The sequence below is a fragment of the Phyllobates terribilis genome, unplaced genomic scaffold (genome assembly GCF_046119375.1).
Source record: "Phyllobates terribilis strain yellow unplaced genomic scaffold, ASM4611937v1 Scaffold_34__1_contigs__length_13252353, whole genome shotgun sequence".
In the NCBI taxonomy this organism is placed as follows: domain Eukaryota; kingdom Metazoa; phylum Chordata; class Amphibia; order Anura; family Dendrobatidae; genus Phyllobates; species Phyllobates terribilis.
In genome coordinates, this window is record NW_027362794.1 from 3,479,779 (window position 1) to 3,499,013 (window position 19,235).

General features: G+C 45.5%; 15 non-coding genes across 15 annotated transcripts; all 15 read left to right on the forward strand.

The window, feature by feature from the left end:
- Positions 1 to 614: 614 nt before the first annotated feature.
- Positions 615 to 805, forward strand: LOC141182522 (U2 spliceosomal RNA). The gene has a single exon (XR_012257880.1). It is a non-coding gene; the product is annotated as a U2 spliceosomal RNA (small nuclear RNA).
- A 1,118-nt stretch (positions 806 to 1,923) lies between these two features.
- Positions 1,924 to 2,114, forward strand: LOC141182523 (U2 spliceosomal RNA). The gene has a single exon (XR_012257881.1). It is a non-coding gene; the product is annotated as a U2 spliceosomal RNA (small nuclear RNA).
- Positions 2,115 to 3,235: 1,121 nt separating this feature from the next.
- Positions 3,236 to 3,426, forward strand: LOC141182524 (U2 spliceosomal RNA). The gene has a single exon (XR_012257882.1). It is a non-coding gene; the product is annotated as a U2 spliceosomal RNA (small nuclear RNA).
- Positions 3,427 to 4,544: 1,118 nt separating this feature from the next.
- On the forward strand, positions 4,545 to 4,735 carry LOC141182525 (U2 spliceosomal RNA). Its single transcript, XR_012257883.1, has one exon. It is a non-coding gene; the product is annotated as a U2 spliceosomal RNA (small nuclear RNA).
- Positions 4,736 to 5,852: 1,117 nt separating this feature from the next.
- Positions 5,853 to 6,043, forward strand: LOC141181863 (U2 spliceosomal RNA). Its single transcript, XR_012257399.1, has one exon. It is a non-coding gene; the product is annotated as a U2 spliceosomal RNA (small nuclear RNA).
- Positions 6,044 to 7,163: 1,120 nt separating this feature from the next.
- On the forward strand, positions 7,164 to 7,354 carry LOC141182527 (U2 spliceosomal RNA). Its single transcript, XR_012257884.1, has one exon. It is a non-coding gene; the product is annotated as a U2 spliceosomal RNA (small nuclear RNA).
- Positions 7,355 to 8,472: 1,118 nt separating this feature from the next.
- Positions 8,473 to 8,663, forward strand: LOC141182528 (U2 spliceosomal RNA). Its single transcript, XR_012257885.1, has one exon. It is a non-coding gene; the product is annotated as a U2 spliceosomal RNA (small nuclear RNA).
- Positions 8,664 to 9,783: 1,120 nt separating this feature from the next.
- LOC141182530 (U2 spliceosomal RNA) lies at positions 9,784 to 9,974 on the forward strand. The gene has a single exon (XR_012257887.1). It is a non-coding gene; the product is annotated as a U2 spliceosomal RNA (small nuclear RNA).
- A 1,123-nt stretch (positions 9,975 to 11,097) lies between these two features.
- On the forward strand, positions 11,098 to 11,288 carry LOC141182531 (U2 spliceosomal RNA). Its single transcript, XR_012257888.1, has one exon. It is a non-coding gene; the product is annotated as a U2 spliceosomal RNA (small nuclear RNA).
- Positions 11,289 to 12,408: 1,120 nt separating this feature from the next.
- On the forward strand, positions 12,409 to 12,599 carry LOC141182532 (U2 spliceosomal RNA). Its single transcript, XR_012257889.1, has one exon. It is a non-coding gene; the product is annotated as a U2 spliceosomal RNA (small nuclear RNA).
- Positions 12,600 to 13,722: 1,123 nt separating this feature from the next.
- LOC141182533 (U2 spliceosomal RNA) lies at positions 13,723 to 13,913 on the forward strand. The gene has a single exon (XR_012257890.1). It is a non-coding gene; the product is annotated as a U2 spliceosomal RNA (small nuclear RNA).
- A 1,121-nt stretch (positions 13,914 to 15,034) lies between these two features.
- Positions 15,035 to 15,225, forward strand: LOC141182534 (U2 spliceosomal RNA). The gene has a single exon (XR_012257891.1). It is a non-coding gene; the product is annotated as a U2 spliceosomal RNA (small nuclear RNA).
- A 1,120-nt stretch (positions 15,226 to 16,345) lies between these two features.
- Positions 16,346 to 16,536, forward strand: LOC141182535 (U2 spliceosomal RNA). Its single transcript, XR_012257892.1, has one exon. It is a non-coding gene; the product is annotated as a U2 spliceosomal RNA (small nuclear RNA).
- A 1,118-nt stretch (positions 16,537 to 17,654) lies between these two features.
- Positions 17,655 to 17,845, forward strand: LOC141182536 (U2 spliceosomal RNA). Its single transcript, XR_012257893.1, has one exon. It is a non-coding gene; the product is annotated as a U2 spliceosomal RNA (small nuclear RNA).
- A 1,118-nt stretch (positions 17,846 to 18,963) lies between these two features.
- Positions 18,964 to 19,154, forward strand: LOC141182538 (U2 spliceosomal RNA). The gene has a single exon (XR_012257894.1). It is a non-coding gene; the product is annotated as a U2 spliceosomal RNA (small nuclear RNA).
- Positions 19,155 to 19,235: the final 81 nt, after the last annotated feature.

Below are 19,235 nucleotides of genomic sequence, written 5' to 3' on the forward strand. Positions count from 1 at the left end.
GGAACACTGACTTCTTTCATTTAATGCCTGCAGACTATAAAAGAGAAACCAACCCAAAAAGTTTGGTTGATTAGTCTGTGGCATTCTTTTAAACTGTTGCTTATGGCGGTCTCTGTGAGCTTCTCAGTGACATTCAGCCATCCAGGTATCCCGCCTGCAGTAGACGGAATGTGGCAATGGAACGCTGGCTGCGCGTGTCATAATAGGCTCTGAGCCTTTATATACCTGCGCACAGCAGCAGCCACCTTCAGTCTGCTGCTGGACAGCCAGCAGCAGCAGCAGCAGCAGGAGAGGTAATTAATCAGCAACCCTCCTGCTAAGGGTAGACAGCTGCTCGTTCCACCCCCCCCCCCCGCCTTAATTGGTTCTCCTCCCTTCCAACAGTGTTGAGGCGGGTGGGAACAGCCGGGGGTTGAGGGTACTGTGCTAAAAGAGGTGGAGTTATGCAGATCTAAAACGCGTGGATTGCAGCAGCAGCAAGCCGAAAAGTGCAGGCATGTGAGGGATCTAGAGGTTGACAGCATGTCTTCTTAACGGGAGTCCAGGTGGCCATCTCCACAAATGGACTTTTCAGAATCCTTGGGTGGCACCGTAGTCGGAAACCAATTCTGGTTATCGCTTCTCGGCCTTTTGGCTAAGATCAAGTGTAGTATCTGTTCTTATCAGTTTAATATCTGATACGTCCCCTATCTGGGGACCATATATTAAATGGATTTTTAGAACAGGGAGATGGAAAAAGAGCTTGCTCTGTCCACTCCACGCATTGACCTGGTATTGCAGTATCTCCAGGACCGGTGCACCCCTTCTTTAATGCAGTTTCTAAAATCAGAAAGAATTGAATTCAATGCTTTTTGTTCATTTGGCTTGTTTGTCGGATTTTGGGATGGACTCTTTGGCTTTGCTTTTCTTCTCCTCATTGGATTTTTCATGTTAAAAGTTGCAGAAGCCAGATGACAAGCTCATTTTGGTTCAACTTCAGCAACTGTGCATTGCATTGCCATGTAATGTAATGCAATGCTATCTATCTAGCTCTCCCTCTATACTTCCTTTTGGATAAACAGACATATTAGGCAAGCATTTTGGAGCTTTCACCTAAATAACTACAGGTGGTGAGATAAGCTGCACAATATAATTGACCTTTCAGTATATTGTTGCACACACACCATCTATTTAGCAAATGCCCTTGTTATCAACAGCAGCCTTTTAAACTCACCTGAGCTAACAGGTATGTGAGCTGGTTACTCTGCTGCGCTTAAAATTTCTTTTTTGGTTTGCTACAATGCCTTTTCTGAAACGTTGTCTCCCTCTGCTGGAACACTGACTTCTTTCATTTAATGCCTGCAGACTATAAAAGAGAAACCAACCCAAAAAGTTTGGTTGATTAGTCTGTGGCATTCTTTTAAACTGTTGCTTATGGCGGTCTCTGTGAGCTTCTCAGTGACATTCAGCCATCCAGGTATCCCGCCTGCAGTAGACGGAATGTGGCAATGGAACGCTGGCTGCGCGTGTCATAATAGGCTCTGAGCCTTTATATACCTGCGCACAGCAGCAGCCACCTTCAGTCTGCTGCTGGACAGCCAGCAGCAGCAGCAGCAGCAGGAGAGGTAATTAATCAGCAACCCTCCTGCTAAGGGTAGACAGCTGCTCGTTCCACCCCCCCCCCGCCTTAATTGGTTCTCCTCCCTTCCAACGGTGTTGAGGCGGGTGGGAACAGCCGGGGGTTGAGGGTACTGTGCTAAAAGAGGTGGAGTTATGCAGATCTAAAACGCGTGGATTGCAGCAGCAGCAAGCCGAAAAGTGCAGGCATGTGAGGGATGTAGAGGTTGACAGCATGTCTTCTTAACGGGAGTCCAGGTGGCCATCTCCACAAATGGACTTTTCAGAATCCTTGGGTGGCACCGTAGTCGGAAACCAATTCTGGTTATCGCTTCTCGGCCTTTTGGCTAAGATCAAGTGTAGTATCTGTTCTTATCAGTTTAATATCTGATACGTCCCCTATCTGGGGACCATATATTAAATGGATTTTTAGAACAGGGAGATGGAAAAAGAGCTTGCTCTGTCCACTCCACGCATTGACCTGGTATTGCAGTATCTCCAGGACCGGTGCACCCCTTCTTTAATGCAGTTTCTAAAATCAGAAAGAATTGAATTCAATGCTTTTTGTTCATTTGGCTTGTTTGTCGGATTTTGGGATGGACTCTTTGGCTTTGCTTTTCTTCTCCTCATTGGATTTTTCATGTTAAAAGTTGCAGAAGCCAGATGACAAGCTCATTTTGGTTCAACTTCAGCAACTGTGCATTGCATTGCCATGTAATGTAATGCAATGCTATCTATCTAGCTCTCCCTCTATACTTCCTTTTGGATAAACAGACATATTAGGCAAGCATTTTGGAGCTTTCACCTAAATAACTACAGGTGGTGAGATAAGCTGCACAATATAATTGACCTTTCAGTATATTGTTGCACACACACCATCTATTTAGCAAATGCCCTTGTTATCAACAGCAGCCTTTTAAACTCACCTGAGATAACAGGTATGTGAGCTGGTTACTCTGCTGCGCTTAAAATTTCTTTTTTGGTTTGCTACAATGCCTTTTCTGAAACGTTGTCTCCCTCTGCTGGAACACTGACTTCTTTCATTTAATGCCTGCAGACTATAAAAGAGAAACCAACCCAAAAAGTTTGGTTGATTAGTCTGTGGCATTCTTTTAAACTGTTGCTTATGGCGGTCTCTGTGAGCTTCTCAGTGACATTCAGCCATCCAGGTATCCCGCCTGCAGTAGACGGAATGTGGCAATGGAACGCTGGCTGCGCGTGTCATAATAGGCTCTGAGCCTTTATATACCTGCGCACAGCAGCAGCCACCTTCAGTCTGCTGCTGGACAGCCAGCAGCAGCAGCAGCAGCAGGAGAGGTAATTAATCAGCAACCCTCCTGCTAAGGGTAGACAGCTGCTCGTTCCACCCCCCCCCCCCCGCCTTAATTGGTTCTCCTCCCTTCCAACGGTGTTGAGGCGGGTGGGAACAGCCGGGGGTTGAGGGTACTGTGCTAAAAGAGGTGGAGTTATGCAGATCTAAAACGCGTGGATTGCAGCAGCAGCAAGCCGAAAAGTGCAGGCATGTGAGGGATCTAGAGGTTGACAGCATGTCTTCTTAACGGGAGTCCAGGTGGCCATCTCCACAAATGGACTTTTCAGAATCCTTGGGTGGCACCGTAGTCGGAAACCAATTCTGGTTATCGCTTCTCGGCCTTTTGGCTAAGATCAAGTGTAGTATCTGTTCTTATCAGTTTAATATCTGATACGTCCCCTATCTGGGGACCATATATTAAATGGATTTTTAGAACAGGGAGATGGAAAAAGAGCTTGCTCTGTCCACTCCACGCATTGACCTGGTATTGCAGTATCTCCAGGACCGGTGCACCCCTTCTTTAATGCAGTTTCTAAAATCAGAAAGAATTGAATTCAATGCTTTTTGTTCATTTGGCTTGTTTGTCAGATTTTGGGATGGACTCTTTGGCTTTGCTTTTCTTCTCCTCATTGGATTTTTCATGTTAAAAGTTGCAGAAGCCAGATGACAAGCTCATTTTGGTTCAACTTCAGCAACTGTGCATTGCATTGCCATGTAATGTAATGCAATGCTATCTATCTAGCTCTCCCTCTATACTTCCTTTTGGATAAACAGACATATTAGGCAAGCATTTTGGAGCTTTCACCTAAATAACTACAGGTGGTGAGATAAGCTGCACAATATAATTGACCTTTCAGTATATTGTTGCACACACACCATCTATTTAGCAAATGCCCTTGTTATCAACAGCAGCCTTTTAAACTCACCTGAGCTAACAGGTATGTGAGCTGGTTACTCTGCTGCGCTTAAAATTTCTTTTTTGGTTTGCTACAATGCCTTTTCTGAAACGTTGTCTCCCTCTGCTGGAACACTGACTTCTTTCATTTAATGCCTGCAGACTATAAAAGAGAAACCAACCCAAAAAGTTTGGTTGATTAGTCTGTGGCATTCTTTTAAACTGTTGCTTATGGCGGTCTCTGTGAGCTTCTCAGTGACATTCAGCCATCCAGGTATCCCGCCTGCAGTAGACGGAATGTGGCAATGTAACGCTGGCTGCGCGTGTCATAATAGGCTCTGAGCCTTTATATACCTGCGCACAGCAGCAGCCACCTTCAGTCTGCTGCTGGACAGCCAGCAGCAGCAGCAGCAGCAGGAGAGGTAATTAATCAGCAACCCTCCTGCTAAGGGTAGACAGCTGCTCGTTCCACCCCCCCCCCGCCTTAATTGGTTCTCCTCCCTTCCAACGGTGTTGAGGCGGGTGGGAACAGCCGGGGGTTGAGGGTACTGTGCTAAAAGAGGTGGAGTTATGCAGATCTAAAACGCGTGGATTGCAGCAGCAGCAAGCCGAAAAGTGCAGGCATGTGAGGGATCTAGAGGTTGACAGCATGTCTTCTTAACGGGAGTCCAGGTGGCCATCTCCACAAATGGACTTTTCAGAATCCTTGGGTGGCACCGTAGTCGGAAACCAATTCTGGTTATCGCTTCTCGGCCTTTTGGCTAAGATCAAGTGTAGTATCTGTTCTTATCAGTTTAATATCTGATACGTCCCCTATCTGGGGACCATATATTAAATGGATTTTTAGAACAGGGAGATGGAAAAAGAGCTTGCTCTGTCCACTCCACGCATTGACCTGGTATTGCAGTATCTCCAGGACCGGTGCACCCCTTCTTTAATGCAGTTTCTAAAATCAGAAAGAATTGAATTCAATGCTTTTTGTTCATTTGGCTTGTTTGTCGAATTTTGGGATGGACTCTTTGGCTTTGCTTTTCTTCTCCTCATTGGATTTTTCATGTTAAAAGATGCAGAAGCCAGATGACAAGCTCATTTTGGTTCAACTTCAGCAACTGTGCATTGCATTGCCATGTAATGTAATGCAATGCTATCTATCTAGCTCTCCCTCTATACTTCCTTTTGGATAAACAGACATATTAGGCAAGCATTTTGGAGCTTTCACCTAAATAACTACAGGTGGTGAGATAAGCTGCACAATATAATTGACCTTTCAGTATATTGTTGCACACACACCATCTATTTAGCAAATGCCCTTGTTATCAACAGCAGCCTTTTAAACTCACCTGTGTTAACAGGTATGTGAGCTGGTTACTCTGCTGCGCTTAAAATTTCTTTTTTGGTTTGCTACAATGCCTTTTCTGAAACGTTGTCTCCCTCTGCTGGAACACTGACTTCTTTCATTTAATGCCTGCAGACTATAAAAGAGAAACCAACCCAAAAAGTTTGGTTGATTAGTCTGTGGCATTCTTTTAAACTGTTGCTTATGGCGGTCTCTGTGAGCTTCTCAGTGACATTCAGCCATCCAGGTATCCCGCCTGCAGTAGACGGAATGTGGCAATGGAACGCTGGCTGCGCGTGTCATAATAGGCTCTGAGCCTTTATATACCTGCGCACAGCAGCAGCCACCTTCAGTCTGCTGCTGGACAGCCAGCAGCAGCAGCAGCAGCAGGAGAGGTAATTAATCAGCAACCCTCCTGCTAAGGGTAGACAGCTGCTCGTTCCACCCCCCCCCGCCTTAATTGGTTCTCCTCCCTTCCAACGGTGTTGAGGCGGGTGGGAACAGCCGGGGGTTGAGGGTACTGTGCTAAAAGAGGTGGAGTTATGCAGATCTAAAACGCGTGGATTGCAGCAGCAGCAAGCCGAAAAGTGCAGGCATGTGAGGGATCTAGAGGTTGACAGCATGTCTTCTTAACGGGAGTCCAGGTGGCCATCTCCACAAATGGACTTTTCAGAATCCTTGGGTGGCACCGTAGTCGGAAACCAATTCTGGTTATCGCTTCTCGGCCTTTTGGCTAAGATCAAGTGTAGTATCTGTTCTTATCAGTTTAATATCTGATACGTCCCCTATCTGGGGATCATATATTAAATGGATATTTAGAACAGGTAGATGGAAAAAGAGCTTGCTCTGTCCACTCCACGCATTGACCTGGTATTGCAGTATCTCCAGGACCGGTGCACCCCTTCTTTAATGCAGTTTCTAAAATCAGAAAGAATTGAATTCAATGCTTTTTGTTCATTTGGCTTGTTTGTCGGATTTTGGGATGGACTCTTTGGCTTTGCTTTTCTTCTCCTCATTGGATTTTTCATGTTAAAAGTTGCAGAAGCCAGATGACAAGCTCATTTTGGTTCAACTTCAGCAACTGTGCATTGCATTGCCATGTAATGTAATGCAATGCTATCTATCTAGCTCTCCCTCTATACTTCCTTTTGGATAAACAGACATATTAGGCAAGCATTTTGGAGCTTTCACCTAAATAACTACAGGTGGTGAGATAAGCTGCACAATATAATTGACCTTTCAGTATATTGTTGCACACACACCATCTATTTAGCAAATGCCCTTGTTATCAACAGCAGCCTTTTAAACTCACCTGAGCTAACAGGTATGTGAGCTGGTTACTCTGCTGCGCTTAAAATTTCTTTTTTGGTTTGCTACAATGCCTTTTCTGAAACGTTGTCTCCCTCTGCTGGAACACTGACTTCTTTCATTTAATGCCTGCAGACTATAAAAGAGAAACCAACCCAAAAAGTTTGGTTGATTAGTCTGTGGCATTCTTTTAAACTGTTGCTTATGGCGGTCTCTGTGAGCTTCTCAGTGACATTCAGCCATCCAGGTATCCCGCCTGCAGTAGACGGAATGTGGCAATGGAACGCTGGCTGCGCGTGTCATAATAGGCTCTGAGCCTTTATATACCTGCGCACAGCAGCAGCCACCTTCAGTCTGCTGCTGGACAGCCAGCAGTAGCAGCAGCAGCAGGAGAGGTAATTAATCAGCAACCCTCCTGCTAAGGGTAGACAGCTGCTCGTTCCACCCCCCCCCCCCGCCTTAATTGGTTCTCCTCCCTTCCAACGGTGTTGAGGCGGGTGGGAACAGCCGCAGGTTGAGGGTACTGTGCTAAAAGAGGTGGAGTTATGCAGATCTAAAACGCGTGGATTGCAGCAGCAGCAAGCCGAAAAGTGCAGGCATGTGAGGGATCTAGAGGTTGACAGCATGTCTTCTTAACGGGAGTCCAGGTGGCCATCTCCACAAATGGACTTTTCAGAATCCTTGGGTGGCACCGTAGTCGGAAACCAATTCTGGTTATCGCTTCTCGGCCTTTTGGCTAAGATCAAGTGTAGTATCTGTTCTTATCAGTTTAATATCTGATACGTCCCCTATCTGGGGACCATATATTAAATGGATTTTTAGAACAGGGAGATGGAAAAAGAGCTTGCTCTGTCCACTCCACGCATTGACCTGGTATTGCAGTATCTCCAGGACCGGTGCACCCCTTCTTTAATGCAGTTTCTAAAATCAGAAAGAATTGAATTCAATGCTTTTTGTTCATTTGGCTTGTTTGTCGGATTTTGGGATGGACTCTTTGGCTTTGCTTTTCTTCTCCTCATTGGATTTTTCATGTTAAAAGTTGCAGAAGCCAGATGACAAGCTCATTTTGGTTCAACTTCAGCAACTGTGCATTGCATTGCCATGTAATGTAATGCAATGCTATCTATCTAGCTCTCCCTCTATACTTCCTTTTGGATAAACAGACATATTAGGCAAGCATTTTGGAGCTTTCACCTAAATAACTACAGGTGGTGAGATAAGCTACACAATATAATTGACCTTTCAGTATATTGTTGCACACACACCATCTATTTAGCAAATGCCCTTGTTATCAACAGCAGCCTTTTAAACTCACCTGAGCTAACAGGTATGTGAGCTGGTTACTCTGCTGCGCTTAAAATTTCTTTTTTGGTTTGCTACAATGCCTTTTCTGAAACGTTGTCTCCCTCTGCTGGAACACTGACTTCTTTCATTTAATGCCTGCAGACTATAAAAGAGAAACCAACCCAAAAAGTTTGGTTGATTAGTCTGTGGCATTCTTTTAAACTGTTGCTTATGGCGGTCTCTGTGAGCTTCTCAGTGACATTCAGCCATCCAGGTATCCCGCCTGCAGTAGACGGAATGTGGCAATGGAACGCTGGCTGCGCGTGTCATAATAGGCTCTGAGCCTTTATATACCTGCGCACAGCAGCAGCCACCTTCAGTCTGCTGCTGGACAGCCAGCAGCAGCAGCAGCAGCAGGAGAGGTAATTAATCAGCAACCCTCCTGCTAAGGGTAGACAGCTGCTCGTTCCACCCCCCCCCCGCCTTAATTGGTTCTCCTCCCTTCCAACGGTGTTGAGGCGGGTGGGAACAGCCGGGGGTTGAGGGTACTGTGCTAAAAGAGGTGGAGTTATGCAGATCTAAAACGCGTGGATTGCAGCAGCAGCAAGCCGAAAAGTGCAGGCATGTGAGGGATCTAGAGGTTGACAGCATGTCTTCTTAACGGGAGTCCAGGTGGCCATCTCCACAAATGGACTTTTCAGAATCCTTGGGTGGCACCGTAGTCGGAAACCAATTCTGGTTATCGCTTCTCGGCCTTTTGGCTAAGATCAAGTGTAGTATCTGTTCTTATCAGTTTAATATCTGATACGTCCCCTATCTGGGGACCATATATTAAATGGATTTTTAGAACAGGGAGATGGAAAAAGAGCTTGCTCTGTCCACTCCACGCATTGACCTGGTATTGCAGTATCTCCAGGACCGGTGCACCCCTTCTTTAATGCAGTTTCTAAAATCAGAAAGAATTGAATTCAATGCTTTTTGTTCATTTGGCTTGTTTGTCGGATTTTGGGATGGACTCTTTGGCTTTGCTTTTCTTCTCCTCATTGGATTTTTCATGTTAAAAGTTGCAGAAGCCAGATGACAAGCTCATTTTGGTTCAACTTCAGCAACTGTGCATTGCATTGCCATGTAATGTAATGCAATGCTATCTATCTAGCTCTCCCTCTATACTTCCTTTTGGATAAACAGACATATTAGGCAAGCATTTTGGAGCTTTCACCTAAATAACTACAGGTGGTGAGATAAGCTGCACAATATAATTGACCTTTCAGTATATTGTTGCACACACACCATCTATTTAGCAAATGCCCTTGTTATCAACAGCAGCCTTTTAAACTCACCTGAGCTAACAGGTATGTGAGCTGGTTACTCTGCTGCGCTTAAAATTTCTTTTTTGGTTTGCTACAATGCCTTTTCTGAAACGTTGTCTCCCTCTGCTGGAACACTGACTTCTTTCATTTAATGCCTGCAGACTATAAAAGAGAAACCAACCCAAAAAGTTTGGTTGATTAGTCTGTGGCATTCTTTTAAACTGTTGCTTATGGCGGTCTCTGTGAGCTTCTCAGTGACATTCAGCCATCCAGGTATCCCGCCTGCAGTAGACGGAATGTGGCAATGGAACGCTGGCTGCGCGTGTCATAATAGGCTCTGAGCCTTTATATACCTGCGCACAGCAGCAGCCACCTTCAGTCTGCTGCTGGACAGCCAGCAGCAGCAGCAGCAGCAGGAGAGGTAATTAATCAGCAACCCTCCTGCTAAGGGTAGACAGCTGCTCGTTCCACCCCCCCCCCCCGCCTTAATTGGTTCTCCTCCCTTCCAACGGTGTTGAGGCGGGTGGGAACAGCCGGGGGTTGAGGGTACTGTGCTAAAAGAGGTGGAGTTATGCAGATCTAAAACGCGTGGATTGCAGCAGCAGCAAGCCGAAAAGTGCAGGCATGTGAGGGATCTAGAGGTTGACAGCATGTCTTCTTAACGGGAGTCCAGGTGGCCATCTCCACAAATGGACTTTTCAGAATCCTTGGGTGGCACCGTAGTCGGAAACCAATTCTGGTTATCGCTTCTCGGCCTTTTGGCTAAGATCAAGTGTAGTATCTGTTCTTATCAGTTTAATATCTGATACGTCCCCTATCTGGGGACCATATATTAAATGGATTTTTAGAACAGGGAGATGGAAAAAGAGCTTGCTCTGTCCACTCCACGCATTGACCTGGTATTGCAGTATCTCCAGGACCGGTGCACCCCTTCTTTAATGCAGTTTCTAAAATCAGAAAGAATTGAATTCAATGCTTTTTGTTCATTTGGCTTGTTTGTCGGATTTTGGGATGGACTCTTTGGCTTTGCTTTTCTTCTCCTCATTGGATTTTTCATGTTAAAAGTTGCAGAAGCCAGATGACAAGCTCATTTTGGTTCAACTTCAGCAACTGTGCATTGCATTGCCATGTAATGTAATGCAATGCTATCTATCTAGCTCTCCCTCTATACTTCCTTTTGGATAAACAGACATATTAGGCAAGCATTTTGGAGCTTTCACCTAAATAACTACAGGTGGTGAGATAAGCTGCACAATATAATTGACCTTTCAGTATATTGTTGCACACACACCATCTATTTAGCAAATGCCCTTGTTATCAACAGCAGCCTTTTAAACTCACCTGAGCTAACAGGTATGTGAGCTGGTTACTCTGCTGCGCTTAAAATTTCTTTTTTGGTTTGCTACAATGCCTTTTCTGAAACGTTGTCTCCCTCTGCTGGAACACTGACTTCTTTCATTTAATGCCTGCAGACTATAAAAGAGAAACCAACCCAAAAAGTTTGGTTGATTAGTCTGTGGCATTCTTTTAAACTGTTGCTTATGGCGGTCTCTGTGAGCTTCTCAGTGACATTCAGCCATCCAGGTATCCGGCCTGCAGTCGACGGAATGTGGCAATGGAACGCTGGCTGCGCGTGTCATAATAGGCTCTGAGCCTTTATATACCTGCGCACAGCAGCAGCCACCTTCAGTCTGCTGCTGGACAGCCAGCAGCAGCAGCAGCAGCAGGAGAGGTAATTAATCAGCAACCCTCCTGCTAAGGGTAGACAGCTGCTCGTTCCACCCCCCCCCCCCGCCGCCTAAATTGGTTCTCCTCCCTTCCAACGGTGTTGAGGCGGGTGGGAACAGCCGGGGGTTGAGGGTACTGTGCTAAAAGAGGTGGAGTTATGCAGATCTAAAACGCGTGGATTGCAGCAGCAGCAAGCCGAAAAGTGCAGGCATGTGAGGGATCTAGAGGTTGACAGCATGTCTTCTTAACGGGAGTCCAGGTGGCCATCTCCACAAATGGACTTTTCAGAATCCTTGGGTGGCACCGTAGTCGGAAACCAATTCTGGTTATCGCTTCTCGGCCTTTTGGCTAAGATCAAGTGTAGTATCTGTTCTTATCAGTTTAATATCTGATACGTCCCCTATCTGGGGACCATATATTAAATGGATTTTTAGAACAGGGAGATGGAAAAAGAGCTTGCTCTGTCCACTCCACGCATTGACCTGGTATTGCAGTATCTCCAGGACCGGTGCACCCCTTCTTTAATGCAGTTTCTAAAATCAGAAAGAATTGAATTCAATGCTTTTTGTTCATTTGGCTTGTTTGTCGGATTTTGGGATGGACTCTTTGGCTTTGCTTTTCTTCTCCTCATTGGATTTTTCATGTTAAAAGTTGCAGAAGCCAGATGACAAGCTCATTTTGGTTCAACTTCAGCAACTGTGCATTGCATTGCCATGTAATGTAATGCAATGCTATCTATCTAGCTCTCCCTCTATACTTCCTTTTGGATAAACAGACATATTAGGCAAGCATTTTGGAGCTTTCACCTAAATAACTACAGGTGGTGAGATAAGCTGCACAATATAATTGACCTTTCAGTATATTGTTGCACACACACCATCTATTTAGCAAATGCCCTTGTTATCAACAGCAGCCTTTTAAACTCACCTGAGCTAACAGGTATGTGAGCTGGTTACTCTGCTGCGCTTAAAATTTCTTTTTTGGTTTGCTACAATGCCTTTTCTGAAATGTTGTCTCCCTCTGCTGGAACACTGACTTCTTTCATTTAATGCCTGCAGACTATAAAAGAGAAACCAACCCAAAAAGTTTGGTTGATTAGTCTGTGGCATTCTTTTAAACTGTTGCTTATGGCGGTCTCTGTGAGCTTCTCAGTGACATTCAGCCATCCAGGTATCCCGCCTGCAGTAGACGGAATGTGGCAATGGAACGCTGGCTGCGCGTGTCATAATAGGCTCTGAGCCTTTATATACCTGCGCACAGCAGCAGCCACCTTCAGTCTGCTGCTGGACAGCCAGCAGCAGCAGCAGCAGCAGGAGAGGTAATTAATCAGCAACCCTCCTGCTAAGGGTAGACAGCTGCTCGTTCCACCCCCCCCCCCCGCCTTAATTGGTTCTCCTCCCTTCCAACGGTGTTGAGGCGGGTGGGAACAGCCGGGGGTTGAGGGTACTGTGCTAAAAGAGGTGGAGTTATGCAGATCTAAAACGCGTGGATTGCAGCAGCAGCAAGCCGAAAAGTGCAGGCATGTGAGGGATCTAGAGGTTGACAGCATGTCTTCTTAACGGGAGTCCAGGTGGCCATCTCCACAAATGGACTTTTCAGAATCCTTGGGTGGCACCGTAGTCGGAAACCAATTCTGGTTATCGCTTCTCGGCCTTTTGGCTAAGATCAAGTGTAGTATCTGTTCTTATCAGTTTAATATCTGATACGTCCCCTATCTGGGGACCATATATTAAATGGATTTTTAGAACAGGGAGATGGAAAAAGAGCTTGCTCTGTCCACTCCACGCATTGACCTGGTATTGCAGTATCTCCAGGACCGGTGCACCCCTTCTTTAATGCAGTTTCTAAAATCAGAAAGAATTGAATTCAATGCTTTTTGTTCATTTGGCTTGTTTGTCGGATTTTGGGATGGACTCTTTGGCTTTGCTTTTCTTCTCCTCATTGGATTTTTCATGTTAAAAGTTGCAGAAGCCAGATGACAAGCTCATTTTGGTTCAACTTCAGCAACTGTGCATTGCATTGCCATGTAATGTAATGCAATGCTATCTATCTAGCTCTCCCTCTATACTTCCTTTTGGATAAACAGACATATTAGGCAAGCATTTTGGAGCTTTCACCTAAATAACTACAGGTGGTGAGATAAGCTGCACAATATAATTGACCTTTCAGTATATTGTTGCACACACACCATCTATTTAGCAAATGCCCTTGTTATCAACAGCAGCCTTTTAAACTCACCTGAGCTAACAGGTATGTGAGCTGGTTACTCTGCTGCGCTTAAAATTTCTTTTTTGGTTTGCTACAATGCCTTTTCTGAAACGTTGTCTCCCTCTGCTGGAACACTGACTTCTTTCATTTAATGCCTGCAGACTATAAAAGAGAAACCAACCCAAAAAGTTTGGTTGATTAGTCTGTGGCATTCTTTTAAACTGTTGCTTATGGCGGTCTCTGTGAGCTTCTCAGTGACATTCAGCCATCCAGGTATCCGGCCTGCAGTCGACGGAATGTGGCAATGGAACGCTGGCTGCGCGTGTCATAATAGGCTCTGAGCCTTTATATACCTGCGCACAGCAGCAGCCACCTTCAGTCTGCTGCTGGACAGCCAGCAGCAGCAGCAGCAGCAGGAGAGGTAATTAATCAGCAACCCTCCTGCTAAGGGTAGACAGCTGCTCGTTCCACCCCCCCCCCCCGCCGCCTAAATTGGTTCTCCTCCCTTCCAACGGTGTTGAGGCGGGTGGGAACAGCCGGGGGTTGAGGGTACTGTGCTAAAAGAGGTGGAGTTATGCAGATCTAAAACGCGTGGATTGCAGCAGCAGCAAGCCGAAAAGTGCAGGCATGTGAGGGATCTAGAGGTTGACAGCATGTCTTCTTAACGGGAGTCCAGGTGGCCATCTCCACAAATGGACTTTTCAGAATCCTTGGGTGGCACCGTAGTCGGAAACCAATTCTGGTTATCGCTTCTCGGCCTTTTGGCTAAGATCAAGTGTAGTATCTGTTCTTATCAGTTTAATATCTGATACGTCCCCTATCTGGGGACCATATATTAAATGGATTTTTAGAACAGGGAGATGGAAAAAGAGCTTGCTCTGTCCACTCCACGCATTGACCTGGTATTGCAGTATCTCCAGGACCGGTGCACCCCTTCTTTAATGCAGTTTCTAAAATCAGAAAGAATTGAATTCAATGCTTTTTGTTCATTTGGCTTGTTTGTCGGATTTTGGGATGGACTCTTTGGCTTTGCTTTTCTTCTCCTCATTGGATTTTTCATGTTAAAAGTTGCAGAAGCCAGATGACAAGCTCATTTTGGTTCAACTTCAGCAACTGTGCATTGCATTGCCATGTAATGTAATGCAATGCTATCTATCTAGCTCTCCCTCTATACTTCCTTTTGGATAAACAGACATATTAGGCAAGCATTTTGGAGCTTTCACCTAAATAACTACAGGTGGTGAGATAAGCTGCACAATATAATTGACCTTTCAGTATATTGTTGCACACACACCATCTATTTAGCAAATGCCCTTGTTATCAACAGCAGCCTTTTAAACTCACCTGAGCTAACAGGTATGTGAGCTGGTTACTCTGCTGCGCTTAAAATTTCTTTTTTGGTTTGCTACAATGCCTTTTCTGAAATGTTGTCTCCCTCTGCTGGAACACTGACTTCTTTCATTTAATGCCTGCAGACTATAAAAGAGAAACCAACCCAAAAAGTTTGGTTGATTAGTCTGTGGCATTCTTTTAAACTGTTGCTTATGGCGGTCTCTGTGAGCTTCTCAGTGACATTCAGCCATCCAGGTATCCCGCCTGCAGTAGACGGAATGTGGCAATGGAACGCTGGCTGCGCGTGTCATAATAGGCTCTGAGCCTTTATATACCTGCGCACAGCAGCAGCCACCTTCAGTCTGCTGCTGGACAGCCAGCAGCAGCAGCAGCAGCAGGAGAGGTAATTAATCAGCAACCCTCCTGCTAAGGGTAGACAGCTGCTCGTTCCACCCCCCCCCCCCCGCCTTAATTGGTTCTCCTCCCTTCCAACGGTGTTGAGGCGGGTGGGAACAGCCGGGGGTTGAGGGTACTGTGCTAAAAGAGGTGGAGTTATGCAGATCTAAAACGCGTGGATTGCAGCAGCAGCAAGCCGAAAAGTGCAGGCATGTGAGGGATCTAGAGGTTGACAGCATGTCTTCTTAACGGGAGTCCAGGTGGCCATCTCCACAAATGGACTTTTCAGAATCCTTGGGTGGCACCGTAGTCGGAAACCAATTCTGGTTATCGCTTCTCGGCCTTTTGGCTAAGATCAAGTGTAGTATCTGTTCTTATCAGTTTAATATCTGATACGTCCCCTATCTGGGGACCATATATTAAATGGATTTTTAGAACAGGGAGATGGAAAAAGAGCTTGCTCTGTCCACTCCACGCATTGACCTGGTATTGCAGTATCTCCAGGACCGGTGCACCCCTTCTTTAATGCAGTTTCTAAAATCAGAAAGAATTGAATTCAATGCTTTTTGTTCATTTGGCTTGTTTGTCGGATTTTGGGATGGACTCTTTGGCTTTGCTTTTCTTCTCCTCATTGGATTTTTCATGTTAAAAGTTGCAGAAGCCAGATGACAAGCTCATTTTGGTTCAACTTCAGCAACTGTGCATTGCATTGCCATGTAATGTAATGCAATGCTATCTATCTAGCTCTCCCTCTATACTTCCTTTTGGATAAACAGACATATTAGGCAAGCATTTTGGAGCTTTCACCTAAATAACTACAGGTGGTGAGATAAGCTGCACAATATAATTGACCTTTCAGTATATTGTTGCACACACACCATCTATTTAGCAAATGCCCTTGTTATCAACAGCAGCCTTTTAAACTCACCTGAGCTAACAGGTATGTGAGCTGGTTACTCTGCTGCGCTTAAAATTTCTTTTTTGGTTTGCTACAATGCCTTTTCTGAAACGTTGTCTCCCTCTGCTGGAACACTGACTTCTTTCATTTAATGCCTGCAGACTATAAAAGAGAAACCAACCCAAAAAGTTTGGTTGATTAGTCTGTGGCATTCTTTTAAACTGTTGCTTATGGCGGTCTCTGTGAGCTTCTCAGTGACATTCAGCCATCCAGGTATCCCGCCTGCAGTAGACGGAATGTGGCAATGGAACGCTGGCTGCGCGTGTCATAATAGGCTCTGAGCCTTTATATACCTGCGCACAGCAGCATCCACCTTCAGTCTGCTGCTGGACAGCCAGCAGCAGCAGCAGCAGCAGGAGAGGTAATTAATCAGCAACCCTCCTGCTAAGGGTAGACAGCTGCTCGTTCCACCCCCCCCCCCCGCCTTAATTGGTTCTCCTCCCTTCCAACGGTGTTGAGGCGGGTGGGAACAGCCGGGGGTTGAGGGTACTGTGCTAAAAGAGGTGGAGTTATGCAGATCTAAAACGCGTGGATTGCAGCAGCAGCAAGCCGAAAAGTGCAGGCATGTGAGGGATCTAGAGGTTGACAGCATGTCTTCTTAACGGGAGTCCAGGTGGCCATCTCCACAAATGGACTTTTCAGAATCCTTGGGTGGCACCGTAGTCGGAAACCAATTCTGGTTATCGCTTCTCGGCCTTTTGGCTAAGATCAAGTGTAGTATCTGTTCTTATCAGTTTAATATCTGATACGTCCCCTATCTGGGGACCATATATTAAATGGATTTTTAGAACAGGGAGATGGAAAAAGAGCTTGCTCTGTCCACTCCACGCATTGACCTGGTATTGCAGTATCTCCAGGACCGGTGCACCCCTTCTTTAATGCAGTTTCTAAAATCAGAAAGAATTGAATTCAATGCTTTTTGTTCATTTGGCTTGTTTGTCGGATTTTGGGATGGACTCTTTGGCTTTGCTTTTCTTCTCCTCATTGGATTTTTCATGTTAAAAGTTGCAGAAGCCAGATGACAAGCTCATTTTGGTTCAACTTCAGCAACTGTGCATTGCATTGCCATGTAATGTAATGCAATGCTATCTATCTAGCTCTCCCTCTATACTTCCTTTTGGATAAACAGACATATTAGGCAAGCATTTTGGAGCTTTCACCTAAATAACTACAGGTGGTGAGATAAGCTGCACAATATAATTGACCTTTCAGTATATTGTTGCACACACACCATCTATTTAGCAAATGCCCTTGTTATCAACAGCAGCCTTTTAAACTCACCTGAGCTAACAGGTATGTGAGCTGGTTACTCTGCTGCGCTTAAAATTTCTTTTTTGGTTTGCTACAATGCCTTTTCTGAAACGTTGTCTCCCTCTGCTGGAACACTGACTTCTTTCATTTAATGCCTGCAGACTATAAAAGAGAAACCAACCCAAAAAGTTTGGTTGATTAGTCTGTGGCATTCTTTTAAACTGTTGCTTATGGCGGTCTCTGTGAGCTTCTCAGTGACATTCAGCCATCCAGGTATCCCGCCTGCAGTAGACGGAATGTGGCAATGGAACGCTGGCTGCGCGTGTCATAATAGGCTCTGAGCCTTTATATACCTGCGCACAGCAGCAGCTACCTTCAGTCTGCTGCTGGACAGCCAGCAGCAGCAGCAGCAGCAGGAGAGGTAATTAATCAGCAACCCTCCTGCTAAGGGTAGACAGCTGCTCGTTCCCCCCCCCCCCCGCCTTAAGTGGTTATCCTCCCTTCCAACGGTGTTGAGGCGGGTGGGAACAGCCGGGGGTTGAGGGTACTGTGCTAAAAGAGGTGGAGTTATGCAGATCTAAAACGCGTGGATTGCAGCAGCAGCAAGCCGAAAAGTGCAGGCATGTGAGGGATCTAGAGGTTGACAGCATGTCTTCTTAACGGGAGTCCAGGTGGCCATCTCCACAAATGGACTTTTCAGAATCCTTGGGTGGCACCGTAGTCGGAAACCAATTCTGGTTATCGCTTCTCGGCCTTTTGGCTAAGATCAAGTGTAGTATCTGTTCTTATCAGTTTAATATCTGATACGTCCCCTATCTGGGGACCATATATTAAATGGATTTTTAGAACAGGGAGATGGAAAAAGAGCTTGCTCTGTCCACTCCACGCATTGACCTGGTATTGCAGTATCTCCAGGACCGGTGCACCCCTTCTTTAATGCAGTTTCTAAAATCAGAAAGAATTGAATTCAATGCTTTTTGTTCATTTGGCTTGTTTGTCGGATTTTGGGATGGACTCTTTGGCTTTGCTTTTCTTCTCCTCATTGGATTTTTCATGTTAAAAGTTGCAGAAGCCAGATGACAAGCTCATTTTGGTTCAACTTCAGCAACTGTGCATTGCATTGCCATGTAATGTAATGCAATGCTATCTATCTAGCTCTCCCTCTATACTTCCTTTTGGATAAACAGACATATTAGGCAAGCATTTTGGAGCTTTCACCTAAATAACTACAGGTGGTGAGATAAGCTGCACAATATAATTGACCTTTCAGTATATTGTTGCACACACACCATCTATTTAGCAAATGCCCTTGTTATCAACAGCAGCCTTTTAAACTCACCTGAGCTAACAGGTATGTGAGCTGGTTACTCTGCTGCGCTTAAAATTTCTTTTTTGGTTTGCTACAATGCCTTTTCTGAAACGTTGTCTCCCTCTGCTGGAACACTGACTTCTTTCATTTAATGCCTGCAGACTATAAAAGAGAAACCAACCCAAAAAGTTTGGTTGATTAGTCTGTGGCATTCTTTTAAACTGTTGCTTATGGCGGTCTCTGTGAGCTTCTCAGTGACATTCAGCCATCCAGGTATCCCGCCTGCAGTAGACGGAATGTGGCAATGGAACGCTGGCTGCGCGTGTCATAATAGGCTCTGAGCCTTTATATACCTGCGCACAGCAGCAGCTACCTTCAGTCTGCTGCTGGACAGCCAGCAGCAGCAGCAGCAGCAGGAGAGGTAATTAATCAGCAACCCTCCTGCTAAGGGTAGACAGCTGCTCGTTCCCCCCCCCCCCCGCCTTAAGTGGTTATCCTCCCTTCCAACGGTGTTGAGGCGGGTGGGAACAGCCGGGGGTTGAGGGTACTGTGCTAAAAGAGGTGGAGTTATGCAGATCTAAAACGCGTGGATTGCAGCAGCAGCAAGCCGAAAAGTGCAGGCATGTGAGGGATCTAGAGGTTGACAGCATGTCTTCTTAACGGGAGTCCAGGTGGCCATCTCCACAAATGGACTTTTCAGAATCCTTGGGTGGCACCGTAGTCGGAAACCAATTCTGGTTATCGCTTCTCGGCCTTTTGGCTAAGATCAAGTGTAGTATCTGTTCTTATCAGTTTAATATCTGATACGTCCCCTATCTGGGGACCATATATTAAATGGATTTTTAGAACAGGGAGATGGAAAAAGAGCTTGCTCTGTCCACTCCACGCATTGACCTGGTATTGCAGTATCTCCAGGACCGGTGCACCCCTTCTTTAATGCAGTTTCTAAAATCAGAAAGAATTGAATTCAATGCTTTTTGTTCATTTGGCTTGTTTGTCGGATTTTGGGATG